General features: G+C 50.6%; 1 long non-coding RNA gene across 1 annotated transcript; it reads right to left on the bottom strand.

Annotated features, from left to right (window-relative positions):
* Positions 1 to 229: 229 nt before the first annotated feature.
* Positions 230 to 14488, bottom strand: LOC122669942. Its single transcript, XR_006334105.1, has 3 exons — positions 14351 to 14488; positions 4038 to 4047; positions 230 to 240 (listed from the first exon to the last, which is right to left on the bottom strand). It is a non-coding gene; the product is annotated as an uncharacterized LOC122669942 (long non-coding RNA).

Raw genomic sequence — 14488 nt, forward strand, 5'->3', positions numbered from 1 at the left:
ATGAACAAATTCCTACACTCATTCCCCGAACTTGGACCCGGATCCTCTCCAACTCACCAGCCCCTCTAGCATGCATCAAACGGTTGGGAGCACCTTCACACGCACCCCGAGTACCTCCAACCGTCGGATGTGCACTGGAGGGGCTGGCGCTGGAGAAGATTTCTTTCCCTCAATCTTGTTCATTATTGAAAGCATTTCTCTTTCCTAACTTGGGAAGTGCCAAATGTTCAAGCCTTGAGGCTACAAACTACGGCTTGGGGCTATTATTTGATTTGGGTTAGGTCGTTTAGACTGGACCCAGTGCATCACAATGGAATTTTTATCTGCTGTTGTAATTGGAGCACTACTGTGCGCATCGTGCGGCACAGCAACAACCATGTATGCACAGCGGGCCCCACTGTGCGCATATGGCCGCTGCTGCGCCACATGATGCGCATAGCAACGCTCCAGTTACAGCAGCAGATAAAGGTCCCATCACAACTATTATTGACAATCTAGAAGAGTAAGATCAATTTTGGACAGCTTAAACCCGGTGGGAACACAAACCTATGGTATGACCCTATTATACTTTACAAGTTCAATTCTTTTCTTTTTGGGTTTTTGTCAAATGCCCCCCTCAAAATGACCATTTGTCCAAATGCCCCCTTATAATTTTTCTAATTGTAAACTCCCCCTTATTTTCAATAAATTGTAGCATTTTGGTCCTGTTCGTTAATTTGGGATGCTAAACGTTAGTTTTAGGGTATGTAATGACCAAAATGCCCTTGTGACAAAAACCAACAAAAATTAAAATGTAAAGTGACCAAATTGCCCTCATCTTCCCCAAATGGTTTAGGGTTTGAAACTGAAAATCAAACTCTAAACCATTTGGGGAAGATGAATCCTAAAATCAAACCTCCAAAATTGAAGTTGCAGTACAGAAAGTTTCCCATGAATCAAGACAAGGGATGAGGGAATTTATTGCTAAGATCGTTTGTAGAGATGTAGTAACCATCCTAATTTCAGAAATCTCTGCAAATATACCTCTCTAAGCTCAAAAAACCCATCAATTTGCTCTCGAGAAAGTTAAAGCTTCTGCTGCTGCTACTGCTGTATTTGTTTTTTCCTTCTTGTCCGTTTTTCTTTGCCATTTAGATCCAAAAAAAATCTCCAGAAGATAACAAAAAGAGTTTCAATTTCTTTTTCCCTTTCTTCTTTACTTTGTTAGCCTAATTTCAGTACCAAAATCTTGCAAGAATTATAGTAACTTCGTATGGCATATACAATCGGATTTAGGAAATCCAGCACGCTATTTTTGTGTGGGTGCCGATTAAGGTAAAAAAGGCTCAAATCCCAATCGAAAAATCCATCAAAACCCTCATAGAAAGCTCAACGCAAACCCTTTAACGGTTAATAAGAAGTGTTCAACGAAAAAAGAAAGGCCTTTCAATCTTCCATACCCTTCCATGGACCAACTGCCAGCAACTTTTCCGCCTCCTTGGTTCTGTCATAATACCACCATCCCCACTGGCGGCAGCTGAACCACCGTAAAAGTCACGCCTCGACATTGAATGCTAAGATTTCCCAACTTTCCATTTCCCCTTTTTTGTGCACCAAAACTCCCAAATTAGATAGAGGCATGGTGACATGGTGAACCACATCCCTTCCCTTTGTAAGATGTAAATCAAACAGAGAAGGTCAATGCAAAGACTGACTTTCAAAGTTTTTTTTCTTAAATTTTCATCTTATATATTCAAAGTGGGAGAGCCTTTCCAAGAATAAGGGCAGAGATTTGGGGCAATCTTAGTTCTTATGGTTTTTCTTTTAATATAGTTAAGTTTGATTTCAGGTTTAGCTTTTAAGCTCGGTTTGGGTGAGCATTTAGCTAGGAGAAACTCTTTTGCTATTGATTTCTGAAACTTCGGATAGAGAAGATGGTGGATTTCTTCACTGCAACTTCAATTTTGGAGGTGTTGCGTGTGGAAATCTCCGATGCTTGGTTCGCCCACGGATGAGCCTGCAAAAACCAAGTGATGAGCACAAGAGAGCCGGTGTGGCTCCGGCCTAGGACTCTCCGATGCTAAAGTTAGATCACCAGTGCAACAGCGTAACTGCGTGGTGAAAAGCCAGTTCAGGAATGGTGCTCCATACCTGGGTATTTATAGAGTGAGGATGAGATGAGGCAGTTGGGAGAGTCCTAGTATGGTAGGAGTCCTTCTTTCGGAAGGTTCTCTCGCGTAGAGCGGAGTGGAGAGCTATTTTCGGGGTCGGGCTCTTATTAAGGTAAGAGTCCATGTAGAGTATGATTCCGTGTTGCGCTGGGATCGCAGCTCGAGCCTTATCCCGTGATTCTCGGGATGCACTGACGTGGCCCGGAGATCCCCGGTGGGGCGCTATGGCAGCTTCAGTGGAGGAGGGCTCGGCCTCGGAGGTCGGCTTAGGAGGCCGGCATGGTAGGTCGGCCTTGGCCGTCACCTCGGCATGGGAGGTCGGCCCGAGAGGTTGGTCTCGATAATAAGCTTGGCCGGGAGTCTATGGCTGACCTGTATGAGGTCGGCTCAGAGCTCGGCCTCAGCCATCGGCTAGCTTGTGCGAGTCCGGCTCTGTCAGGTGACTTATCGGAGATGGGGTCGGCCCGATTTCCTGCTCGGCCCAATTTGGTTCTCGGACGGAGGTCAGGTCAGCAATGTGGCAGCCTCTGATAGATGGGGTGTTTTATGCCTCATCTCAGGCCCCCCCACTCATCAGGGGTCGACTCGGCACTGATGAGTGAAGTTTCCAGGTCTGCTTTTCTAGAAGATTTTTACGGTCGAGCCGAGCTTATTTTTTACCGTGGATTTGACGTTGCACGGTCTGATGGTTGGGTGTCAATGCCACGTCAGCAGAGTCATTATGGCAGGCTCGGGAATTCAAAACGTCCTTTGATCTGGGCCATTGAATTATGCTGAGCTCTGCTCGGCCGTTGGATTAGTTCAACCCAAGAATTATAAATAGGCGACCCCTAACTATTCATTCTTCACCGCTCTAAGTTATTGACTTCTCGGCAAGCTTGGACTCTTCAGCTCTGTAGCGCTCGGTGATTTCTGGTTCGTGATTAGCTCGGCCTTTGCTTCGTTCGTGCTCAGCTCATCCTTAGCTCTTCTTCAACCAGTAAGTCTTCTGCCCAGTATGTCAGTTGGTAGTAGTCCCATGGGCGAGCTGTTTGCCGGGGCGACAGAGGGCACGAGTCCGACCCGAGAGCTTCCCGCTCGTTCTCCCACCATAGACTTGTTGGGCTCGACCTCGGATGAGCCCGATGTAGTGGAGCTTCGTCAGGCCAAGGTGGTCGAGCCTCCTTTACTCCTGGAGTTCGACCACGTGGCCCAACCGATCGCCGCGGACCTAGCTGACAACTCTGGGTCGTCCTCATCCGATGAGGGGTCAAGTGAGGGAGATTTGTCCGAAGTGGGGGTTGGCTCGGTCAGCTCGTCCGCTGACGCCCCTGAGCTCGAAGAAGGGAGTTTCAGCATCGTTCCGAGCATGATCACGAATGCCGACTTCGACTATCTGAGGATGACCTATGCCATCCCCGAGGACATTAAGCTCCGAGCTCCTAACCCCGGGGAGATGGCCTGCTTCATTAGGCCCGGCGAGGTGGCTTTGTACTAGACGCCTTTCAAGTACGCGTTCAAGCTCCCCGTCCTCGGCTTGGTGGACCAGATCTTGGACCACTTCCACCTGTCCCCTGGTCAGCTGGTGCTGAACTCTTGGCTGGCCGTGTATGGCTTCTACGCCCTATTTTGTGAGATGGGCCGAGGTGCAAGCGTGGCACTTTCCTCTCAGCTCTTCTTCTTGAAGAAGTCCCCCGAGAAGGGGTGGTACTACTTCAGTCGCCGATCTGGGAAGAGTGTGGCCCTGGGCAGCCACAAATTTCTGGTCGGCACGCCGACATTCAACAAGTATTGGAAGCCTCATTTTTTCTTTGCTTCCATTCAAAACAGCCCTCTCCGAACCAAGTGGAAGGAGATGAACTTGAACTATGTCAATAGGGTACTGCCCCTAACCAAAAATGAGCTGACCTGGCTTGATCTAATTCCCTAGCGTCCGCCCTTTGATGTCCTTCAGCTTCAGGACGAGGGGTTTCTTCAAAGGTGGCACAAGACCCCTTGTAGGAGCCCGAGCCAAGCTCGTTTTCGTTCCCGAGCTGACCTCTTTAGTTAGTCTTCATTTCTTTTTTAATTTGTTTTTGATGTTTGGTTTCTCTTGCAGTGGTCGGCCATATTCCCCCTATAAATACAGCTCGGCTAAGGCCCGAGACCCTTACGGACCGAAGGAAGAAAAATGCAGAGAAGAAGTCCCGGGGCAAGTCCTCTAAGGCCCCCAAGGGCAAGGTCGTGATGCCGCGCCCATCAGACGCTGTGGTCGGCCTTGAGGCCGAGAAGAGTACGGGCCTGGCGGGGTCTCCGAGGAAAGGGAAAGGCCGAAAAGGCGAGAGGAGCCCTCCGAAAGATACCAAGCGTCAGAAGCTCTTGGTCAATCTGAAGAGTGGTGGCCTTTTGCCCGTGGCTTCACCCCCCAACATCTCCCGATATGTCTTGGGGAGAGCCTCGGCCAGCAACGTTCCTGTGAGGCCGACCTGGCACCTCTTCCCAAGGGACTCGGCATTGACGTCAGTCGCACATGCCAAGGAATGGCTGGACGCAGGTCAGCTGCCGACTGATAGGGAGAAGCTTGAGGCGCTGTCTGACCCTGAGCTCCTCTCCACGCTGTTTTAGGATTTCAACATGGTGAGTTTCCTGGTCGGCTCTTGTGATTAGGTCCGACCTGTGCAGTCTATCCTGACTTTTGTTCTCATACTTTTTTACAGGGCTTCGCTAAGGCAGTGGAGACCATGCTTCACTTTGAGCGGCTCCTGACCGAGAACCACTCCTTGGGCTTCCAGTGCAAGAAGGCCTACCAGGATGCCCAGGATGCCGTTCAGAGGCGTCGGGAGACCCAAGAGAGGCTTACTGCCACCGAGGCCGAAGTGGAGAGCTCTCAGGCCGAGGTGATCAGGCAGAAAGAGAAGGTCCGGGCTTTGTAGACTCAGCTTGCCGAGACGAGGGAGAAGGCCAAGGAGGACCTGGCCATGGCTCGGGACGAGGCGATTAGCGACTATCTCTAATCGAAGGAGTACGCTGATGTGTGCCATGAGATCAGGAGGCCTCCCTTCGTCGAAGGCTTTGAGGTAGGCCGGGCTGATCTCTTGGCCGAGATCAAGGCGGTTTATCCCGAGCTCAATCTCTCACGTTTTGATGACGATGCGACTACCTTTACTGGGGAGTTGGGAGATGGGGAGGAAGCCGAGGTCACCCAGGCTCTGCCCCTTGAGGAACCTACACAGGCCGACGTCTTCCCTCTTGACGTTGAACCCCAAGGCCCCCTTGTCGAGCCTACAGCCGTGGATACCGCCGAGGTCGCCTCCAAGTCCAATGCCGAGGAGATTGAGATGTAAAATTTTGTTTGTTTGTTTTTTTTTTTTTTTTGGGCCGAACTGCCTACCTTGTAACCATGCCGAGCAGTCGGCTTATAATGAATGAAAAAATCTATTTTTATCAGAATTTGTCCAAGTGTTTTAGCTTAACACTCTTAACCTCCTATTCCTTGTGTACGTTGTTCCATTTGAGGTTGTGGCCGAACTGCCGAGTCGTTCCGCTAGCCGAGCTTAGGGACTTGTCTATTTTTAACCCATGCTTCACGTGGTCGGAGGCTCGGCCATGCCATGCCCGAGGTCAATGTGATTTTCGCTTTGGTTAGTTAATTCGCCATTCCCATCGATCCGATTGGATATGCTATCATACAAGCGGACGCGTGGCCGAGCAGCCTTCCTGGCCGAGCGTAATGCCTTAGCTTAGTTTCAAACTTTGTTAGGCTCGGCCAAGGGGGGAGTTTGCTCTTGAGAGGCCGGCCAGGTCTATGAGGATCGGTCTTACGACTTAGTCATCGACCTATGAGGGACGGTCTTTGAGGTCGGCCAGGTCTATGAGGACCGATCTTACGACTTGGTTGCCGACCTATGAGGGCCGATCTTTGAGGTCGGCCAGGTCTATGAGGACCGATCTTACGACTTGGTTGTCAACCTATGAGGGTCAATCTTCGAGGTCAGCCAGGTCTATGAGGACTGGTCTTACGACTCTGTTGCCAACCTATGAGGGTCGGTCTTCAAGGTCGGCCAGGTCTATGAGGATCGGTCTTACGACTTGGTCGCCGACCTATGAGGGCCGGTCTTTGAGGTCGGCCAGGTCTATGAGGACCGGTCTTATGACTTGGTTGTCGACCTATGAGGGTCGGTCTTCGAGGTCAGCTAGGTCTATAAGGATCGGTCTTACGACTCTGTTGCCGACCTATGAGGGTCGGTCTTCGAGGTTGGCCAGGTCTATGAGGACCAGTCTTACGACTTTGATTTAGGAGCTTGTAAATACGTTAAGTGGTGGAGAAAGACTTTATTTAATTGAATAAAATGTTGGGGCTGAAGCCGAATACAAGCATGCTCAGTTATTGAAAAAACTTCTTCAAATTTTTTGAGTTCCAAGGTCTTGGTACCTTCTTGCCCCCCGGAGTCTGTAAGCGATATTTTCAGGGGCAAATTTGCTTGGAGACTATGTACGGGCCTTCCCAGTTTGGTGCTAACTTTCCTTGCTGCCTTGGCTGGGATGTGCTAAGCTTTTTGAGGACAAGGTCCCCTTGACGGAAGTGCCGCTCTTTTACTCTTGAGTCATAGTACTTGGCCGTCCTCTGGTGGTATGCCGTGTTCCGGAGTAGGGCATTTTCTCAAACTTCGTCGAGGAAGTCAAGGTTGGCTCTCAGTCCGCCTTCATAGGTCTTCTCATCGAAGTTGAGCACTTGGTACGACGATGCCATAATTTCGACTGGGGCGAGGGCTTCGGTCCCATAAGTGAGGCGAAAAGGACTCTCCCCGGTTGGTGTTCTTACTATCGTCCTGTATGCCCATAGGACACTTGGGAGCTCTTCCACCCATCTTCCTTTGGCCTCATCTAACCTTCTCTTAATGCCGACTAATAATGTTCGGTTGGACACTTCTACTTGTCCATTTGCTTGCGGATGAGCTACTGAGACGGGTCGAAAGTCAATGTAGAAGTGTTCGCAGAACTCTCGGAAGGCCGGGTTATTGAATTACGTGCCATTATCTGTGATGACCACTTTTGGTAGCCCGAACCGGTAGATGACCTTATCTCGAAAGAATTTCTCCATGTTCTTCTCGATGATGGTTGCAAGGGGCTCAGCCTTGACCCACTTGGTGAAATAATCGATCGCCACTACCACGTACTTCCTGTTTCCCGATGCCGGGGTGAAATCTCCGAGAATATCCATTCCCCATATAGCGAAAGGGATTGGGCTCAGCATTGAGGTCAGCTTTGTTGCTGGTCGGCTCGGGATTGGTGCAAACAGTTGACACTTCTCGCACGTCTTCACATACCTCATGGCCTCTTCTTGCATTCTTGGCCAATAGAATCCTTGTCGAAGTATCTTGTATGCAAGAGCTCGGCCACCCATGTGACTCCCGCATATTCCCTCATGCACCTCGGCCAAGGCATACTCGGCTCCCTTCGGTCCAAGGCATCGGAGAAGAGGGGCCGAGATTGCTCTTTTGTAGAGTACTCCGTCGATCATGGTGTACTTGGCAGCTCGGATCTTGACCTTTTTGCTTCATCTCGGTTCTCTGGGAGCAGGTCATTCTCCAAGTAGTTGACAATGGGGTCCAACCAGGTCGGCCCGTCCTCTTCAATATGCTTTACGCTTTCTTCTTGTAAGGAGGGCTTCTCCAAGATTTCTATGTATACTGATCGGCTCAGATATTGGAGGTCGGCCTCGGCCAACCTTGACAAGGAGTCAGCCACGACATTCTCTTTTCTCGATATTCGAGTTATCTTAAAGTGCTCGAGTTCGGAAATCAGATTTCGTGCTCGGCTCAGGTAAGCTATCATCCTTTCATCTTTCGCCTCATAGTCTCCATTGACCTGGTTGACCACGAGTTGGGAGTCTCCTCGCACCTTCAACCGCTTTACGCCCATTGCTTTGCTGACTCGAAGTCCGGCTAAGAGGGCTTCATACTCGGCCTCGTTGTTCGAGGCAGGAAACTTGAACCTCAGGGCATATTGGATAAAAAACCCTTCGGGGCTCACCAGGATCAGGCCGGCCCCGCTTCCTCCGGAGTTGCTTGAGCCATCGACATTCATGGTCCAAGTCGGGTCAGCCGTAGCCCCGACCTCTTCTACTATCTTTTCTTCCCTGACTTCAAGGTCAGGCCCTGTGCATTAGGCGATGAAGTCGGCAAGGGCTTGTCCTTTTATCCCCGTCCTCGGACGATAGCTTATATTGTATTCACTCAGCTCAACCGCCCAGGTGATCAGCCGTCCCGAAACGTCGGGTTTGTGCAGTATCTTCTTAAGTGGCTGGTCGGTCAGTACCGCGATCGGATGAGCTTGGAAGTACGGCCTTAGTTTCCTTGCGGTCGTAATAAGAGCGAATGCTGCTTTCTCAAACCCGGAGTATCTTGTCTCGGCGTCGACAAGAACGTGGCTGATGTAGTATATGGGTCTTTGAGTTTGACTTTCTTCCCTAATCAACACCACGCTGACCGCTACAGGGGTAGCGGCTAAGTAAACTTGAAGCTCCTCTTTTGGCTCGGGTAGGCTGAGAAGAGGCGGGTTCTCCAAATATTTCTTCAGCTCTTCAAAAGCTTCCTGGCATTCGTCCGACCAGATAAAGTCCTTCGGATTTCGGATATTCTTGAGGGCCTTAAAGAACGGTAGGCACTTGTCACCCGACCTCGACATGAATCGTGCTAACGCCGCCACTCGTCCGTTTAGCCTCTGTACTTCTCGGATCGTCCTTAGAGGGCTCATCTCTTGGATGTCCCTGATTTTTGTCGGATTGGCTTCGATGCCTCTGACAAAGACCATGAAGCCGAGGAACTTTCCCGAGGTCACGTCGAATGCACACTTGGCGGGGGTCAGCTTCATTTGGTTCTTCCTCAATACGCCAAAGGCTTCTTCTAGGTCGGCCAAGTGGTGTTCGGCCTTCAAACTCTTCACTAACATGTCGTCCACGTAGACTTCCATGTTTCTTCCGATCTGCTCATGGAATATATAGTTCACGAGCCGCTGGTATGTCGCTCCGATGTTTTTCAATCCAAACGGCATGACCTTGTAGCAAAAACTTTCTTGGTCAGTTTGGAATGCCGTGTATGACTCGTCCTCCTCATGCATCATGATTTGGTTGTAGCCGGAATACGCGTCCATGAAACTCAGCATCTCGTGGCCTGCTGTGGCGTCGATCAAGAGGTCGATTTGAGGTAGTGGGTACTCATCTTTTGGACAAGCCTTGTTGAGGTCGGTGCAGTCGACACACATTCTCCACTTCCCATTTGGTTTGGGGACCATGACGACGTTAGCCAACCAGGTCGGGAATTTTTCTTCTCGGATGAACCCTGATCGGCGAAGCTTCTCCACCTCTTCTTTGATCACGGTCTGTCGATCAAGTGCGTAGTTCCTTCTCTTCTGCCGAATTGGTTTTTGACCTAGATCTACATGGAGCCGGTGTTCAGCTATATGCCTGGGTATGCCCGTCATGTCGGCAGCCGACCAGGCAAAGACATCGGCGTTCGTCCTTAAGAAAGCTCCGAGCTGATTCCTTTGATCTTCATTCAGTAATGATCCGAGCTGGACCACCTTTACTGGGTCATCAACACTGAGATGAAATGGGGTCAGGTCTTCCACAGGTCGTCCTCTTCTCTCGATAAGCTCATCCCGCTGATCCTCGGGGAGGTGTTCGACGCACATTGCCATTCCTAGGACATTGCCTTTGTTTTGCTTGACAAAAGTAGCATAGCACTCCCACGCCTTCTTCTGGTCGCCTCGGACCTCGCCGACACCGTTCTCGGTGGGGAACTTCATCTTCAAGTGCATCGGGGAGATGATGGCTTGGAGAGCGGTCAATGAAGGACGGTCGAGTATGGCGTTGAAGGCCACTACCGATCATACTACCATGAATTTAACCTGGATCGTCGCCTGGCATGGAGCTTGCCCAATCATGACCAGCAGGTCGATTGAGCCCTTGATGGTCGCAGCGGCTCCCGAGAACCCTTGAAGTGAGGTGCCTTCCGGCTTGAGCGCTTCGTCGCCGAAGCCAAATTGACGGTACGCGTCTAGTGACATAAGGTCCACGGATGCGCCGGTATCGACCAATACACGGTGGACGAAGCACTGTCATGAGGTAAGCTTATACCTTTGAGGTCGGCTTCGGTGAAGGAGATCGTCGCCGCTGGCTTGAGCTTTTTGGTGGGCATCTCGGCAACTCCGATGAACCGTACGTTTGCCTTAGCCTTTCGAGTAGTCTCTTGCCCGGGCCCTCCGAGGATAGTGTATATGGGAGCTCCCTTGTCACTGCTCGGCCCGGACCTATCCTCTTTCTTTTCAGCTCGAACTTTATCTTCATCTCGTTCGACTCGCCTATTTTCGGGCCTTGGCTCAGCTCTTCTTTGATCCCGCTCTTCAGGCCGCTGACCCCCACGCTCTTCACGGCCTCCTTTGACATATCGCTTCAAATGACCCACTTTTATCAGCTCTTCGATTTCTCTTTTTAGCTGATAACAATCCTCGGTGTCGTGACCGGTGTCCTTGTGGAACTGACAATATTTGTTAGGATTCCGAGATGACCTCGCTTACATTGGTCGGGGTTGGCGGATGTACCCACCGTCCTGTATTTGCATCAAAATCTCCTTGCGTGAGGTATTCAGTGGGGTGTAATCGGGGTTCCGAGCTTGATCCGACCTGTCAGCTCGGTGATCCGTCCTGGGCTGTTTATCTTCCCTGCGGTCGTCTATTGTCGGCCTTTTCTTGTCGGGTCGGCCTTTGTTTCCTTTTCGGGCCTGGAGGACCTTGGCCGTATTTACAAATTCATTGCATCTCTCTAAGAGCTCGGCCAGGTTTTTGGTCTGCTTCCGGGCCAAGTCCTTGATGAGGTCCATGTCGGCCAGCCCGTTGCTCATAGCAGTGTGGGCCGTGGCCTCATCCAAATCCTTGATGTCTAATGATTCCTTGTTGAAGCGGGAGACGAAAGCTCGGATCGACTCGTCAGGCCTTTGCTTCACGCTGAGGAGGTTGACCGTTGTCTTCTTGTGTTTCATACTACTCTGGAAGCGTGTGACGAAGGCTCGACAGAGTTGAGCGAAGCTTGTTATGGAGTTCGGCGGCAACCAGGAGAACCATGAGGTCGTCGCGCCCTTAAGGGATGCAGGGAAGGCTCGACAAGAAACGATCTCGGTTCCTCCGTACATGGGCATCATCGCATTAAAGTAGTTGATGTGATCCGTCGGGTCGGTCATCCCGTCATGTCGGTCGAACGGGGGAGGTTTGAACCCGGTCAGTAGCGACGCGGTCATGATCTCAGGAGGATATAGGTGACGCCCGACCAACGAATAGGCGTCCGGGGTCGCTTGTTTCTTCAACCCCTCCACTTGCTCCGCCAAGTTTCGTAACTGCCTCTCCAGCTCGGTTTCAGGTGCTCGGCCAACCGGCTCCTCAGCCTGAGGTCGGTAGGCTCGGTCATCCCGTTCTGGTCGACCGTTCTCGTCAGCCCGGTCAACACCATCCTTCCTTGTTCTTCTGTCCTCCTGGAAGTTGGACCCACGGGGGCTCCCTTATTGTTCTTCTCGGGGAGGCGAGCTTTGACGCCGGGGGGTACGATGAGATCCTTCTCCTTGTCTCGCAGTGCGCCTTTCATTTGGCTCTTTCCCTTGTTCTCGGACTCTCCTCGGCTGTCCGTCCTCCCCGAGCCGTCCAGAAAATACCGACCTCCTCGCTACCGAGACGGCTGGTTCAATTTTTCCTGCCCTGTTCCCGGGCTTCGGCGATGCTCTTGCTCCTCCCACCGAGCGCCTCTACTAGGGCGCGGAGGTGGAGTCTTCTGACGAGACAGGTGTGAGGACGCGGCTCGGCTAGGGTCGGCCCTACGTCGGCCACCATTTTGCTGTAAGTTTCTCTCTGCACGGATCGGGACTGGAGGGGGCGCGACCAATGGTTGGCCCATCAGCCCGCCTCGGGCCATCTGGTTCATGAAGGTGTGCAGCATCTCATTGGTGTGGAGCATCTGCAACTGCAAGTCCATAACTTGTCGGTTATTTGCCGGGGCTTCGGGGTCCAAACTCTCCGGTAAGGGCGGCGACGCTGGTAGGCCCAGCCCGTCCAAGCTTGGCTCGCCCTGCACCTGATCAGCAACGGCTGTGGCTAGCACACCTCCCCCATTCCCACCCTCCAGTGGGGGAATGGGACTGATCATGGTGCCCGTGATGGGCTGCGCACCCCCTGCCCGAGGGGGTCTTCTGTTTATCCCCTGCCGAGAGGCTTCGGGGGGCGGTGATCGCCTCGTCTGCCCAACGGGTTGTGGCTCGTCCGTGCGGGAAGTCGAGCCATGTTGCCTTGATCTCGTGTGCACCATTATTGTTGCTCTTGAAGTTGGTAGAAACGACAATGGCCCGCTGATGTTGTTCCCACAGACGGCGCCAAATCTGTTGCGTGTGGAAATCTTCGATGTTTGGTTCGCCCATGGATGAGCCTGTAAAAACGAAGTGATGAGCACAAGAGAACCAGTGTGGCTCCGGCCTAGGACTCTCCGATGCTCAAGTTTGATCACCAGTGCAACAGCGTAACTGCGTGGTGAAAAGCCAGCTCAGGAATGGTGCTCCATACCTGGGTATTTATAGAGTGAGGATGAGATGAGGCGGTTGGGAGAGTCCTAGTATGGTAGGAGTCCTTCTTTCGGAAGGTTCTCTCGCGTAGAGCGGAGTGGAGAGCTATTTTCGGGGTCGGGCTCTTATTAAGGTAATAGTCCATGTGGAGTATGATTCCGTGTTGCGTTGGGATCGCGGCTCGAGCCTTATCCCAAGATTCTCGGGATGCGCTGACGTGGCCCGGAGATCCCCGGTGGGGCGCTATGGCATCTTCAGTGGAGGAGGGCTCGGTCTCGGAGGTCGGCTTAGGAGGCCGGCATGGTAGGTCGGCCTTGGCCGTCACCTCGGCCTGAGAGGTTGGTCTCGGCAGTAAGCTCGGTCGGGAGTCTATGGCTAACCTATATGAGGTCGGCTCAGAGCTCGGCCTCAGCCACCGGCTAGCTTGTGCGAGTCCGGCTCTGTTAGGTGACTTATCGGAGATGGGGTAGGCCCGGTTTCCTGCTCGGCCCAATTTGGTTCTCGGACGGAGGTTAGGTCGGCAATGTGGCAGCCTCTGATAGGTGGGGTGTTTTATGCCTCATCAAGAGGTTTGATTTTAGGGTTCATCTTCCTCAAATGGTTTAGGGTTTGATTTTCATTTTCAAACCCTAAACCATTTGAGGAAGATGAGGGTAATTAGGTCACTTTAAATTTTAATTTTTGTTGGTTTTTGTCACAAGGGCATTTTGGTCATTACATACCCTAAAACTAACGTTTAACGTCCCAAAATAACGGATAAGACCAAAATGCTACAATTTGTTGAAAACAGGGGGAAGTTTACAATTAGAAAAGTTGTAAGGAGGCATTTGGACAAATGAGCATTTTGAGGGGGGCATTTGACAAAAACCCTTTCTTTTTTTATTTTATGTTAGCCCCACCTTTGAGACAGAGAGGGACCCATGAGTGGCCAAATAAGGGACCCACTAGGGGCCAACAAGGGGGCATAAGGCACACTTATTATACCTTCATGCTATTACTACTATGTGTCAAGAAGGGTGGGGGTTAGGACTAGGGGTGTCATTTAGTCCGGTTCCTTAAGAGCATGTTTGGTTGAAGGTTTCTAAGGAGCCAGATTCTGATTTTGGATCTGGTTTATATGAATCTAGTTTATGTGGATTCATAGTTGAGGACAAAGACTGTTTGGTTACCCTGAGTCTGTCAAATGGAATCCTTCTGAATCCATCTGTAAAACTGTTTGGTTACCCTTCTCTTCCAAGATAAGATGAAATTACAAAATTTAAAAGAAAAGGAATGAAATTTGCCAAAGTAACACAGAATAACAACGATCTTCCCTTTCAAAACCGTTTTCATGCAATAAAAATCTAGATTGAACTTCAGGAAAAAGTACCAACATCAACAAAGTAACTAACAGAGAGAACATCCAAGCATAGAACACCTAAAGTGCAAGAAGAACTACTGCAAATAGTAACCTTCAAAATCAGTTGGAGGGAGCAACTAAATTTCCCCGATGAACAATCCAATCACACGAATTATTAAAAAAAAAAAAAAAACATATTTTTTTCCCCAGAGTAGAATTAGAAGATCAAAACTAAACTTTTAAGTTTTGATGAACCATTGAAGGCCCTGATTTAAGCAGAGTAATTTTTTCTGCAATCCACATACCTCTTCTGTTGGCGTAATTGGAAGCTGCCCACTTCCTCCAGTCCTCCTTGCTTCGAAACACCTGAACCTCTGACGTACTTAGCTAAGAACTCTTTCAAGAGAATGGTAGATGTCCCTTGAAGCTTCTCTCTAAGGAAG

This window comes from Telopea speciosissima, chromosome 7 (genome assembly GCF_018873765.1).
Source record: "Telopea speciosissima isolate NSW1024214 ecotype Mountain lineage chromosome 7, Tspe_v1, whole genome shotgun sequence".
Taxonomy (NCBI): domain Eukaryota; kingdom Viridiplantae; phylum Streptophyta; class Magnoliopsida; order Proteales; family Proteaceae; genus Telopea; species Telopea speciosissima.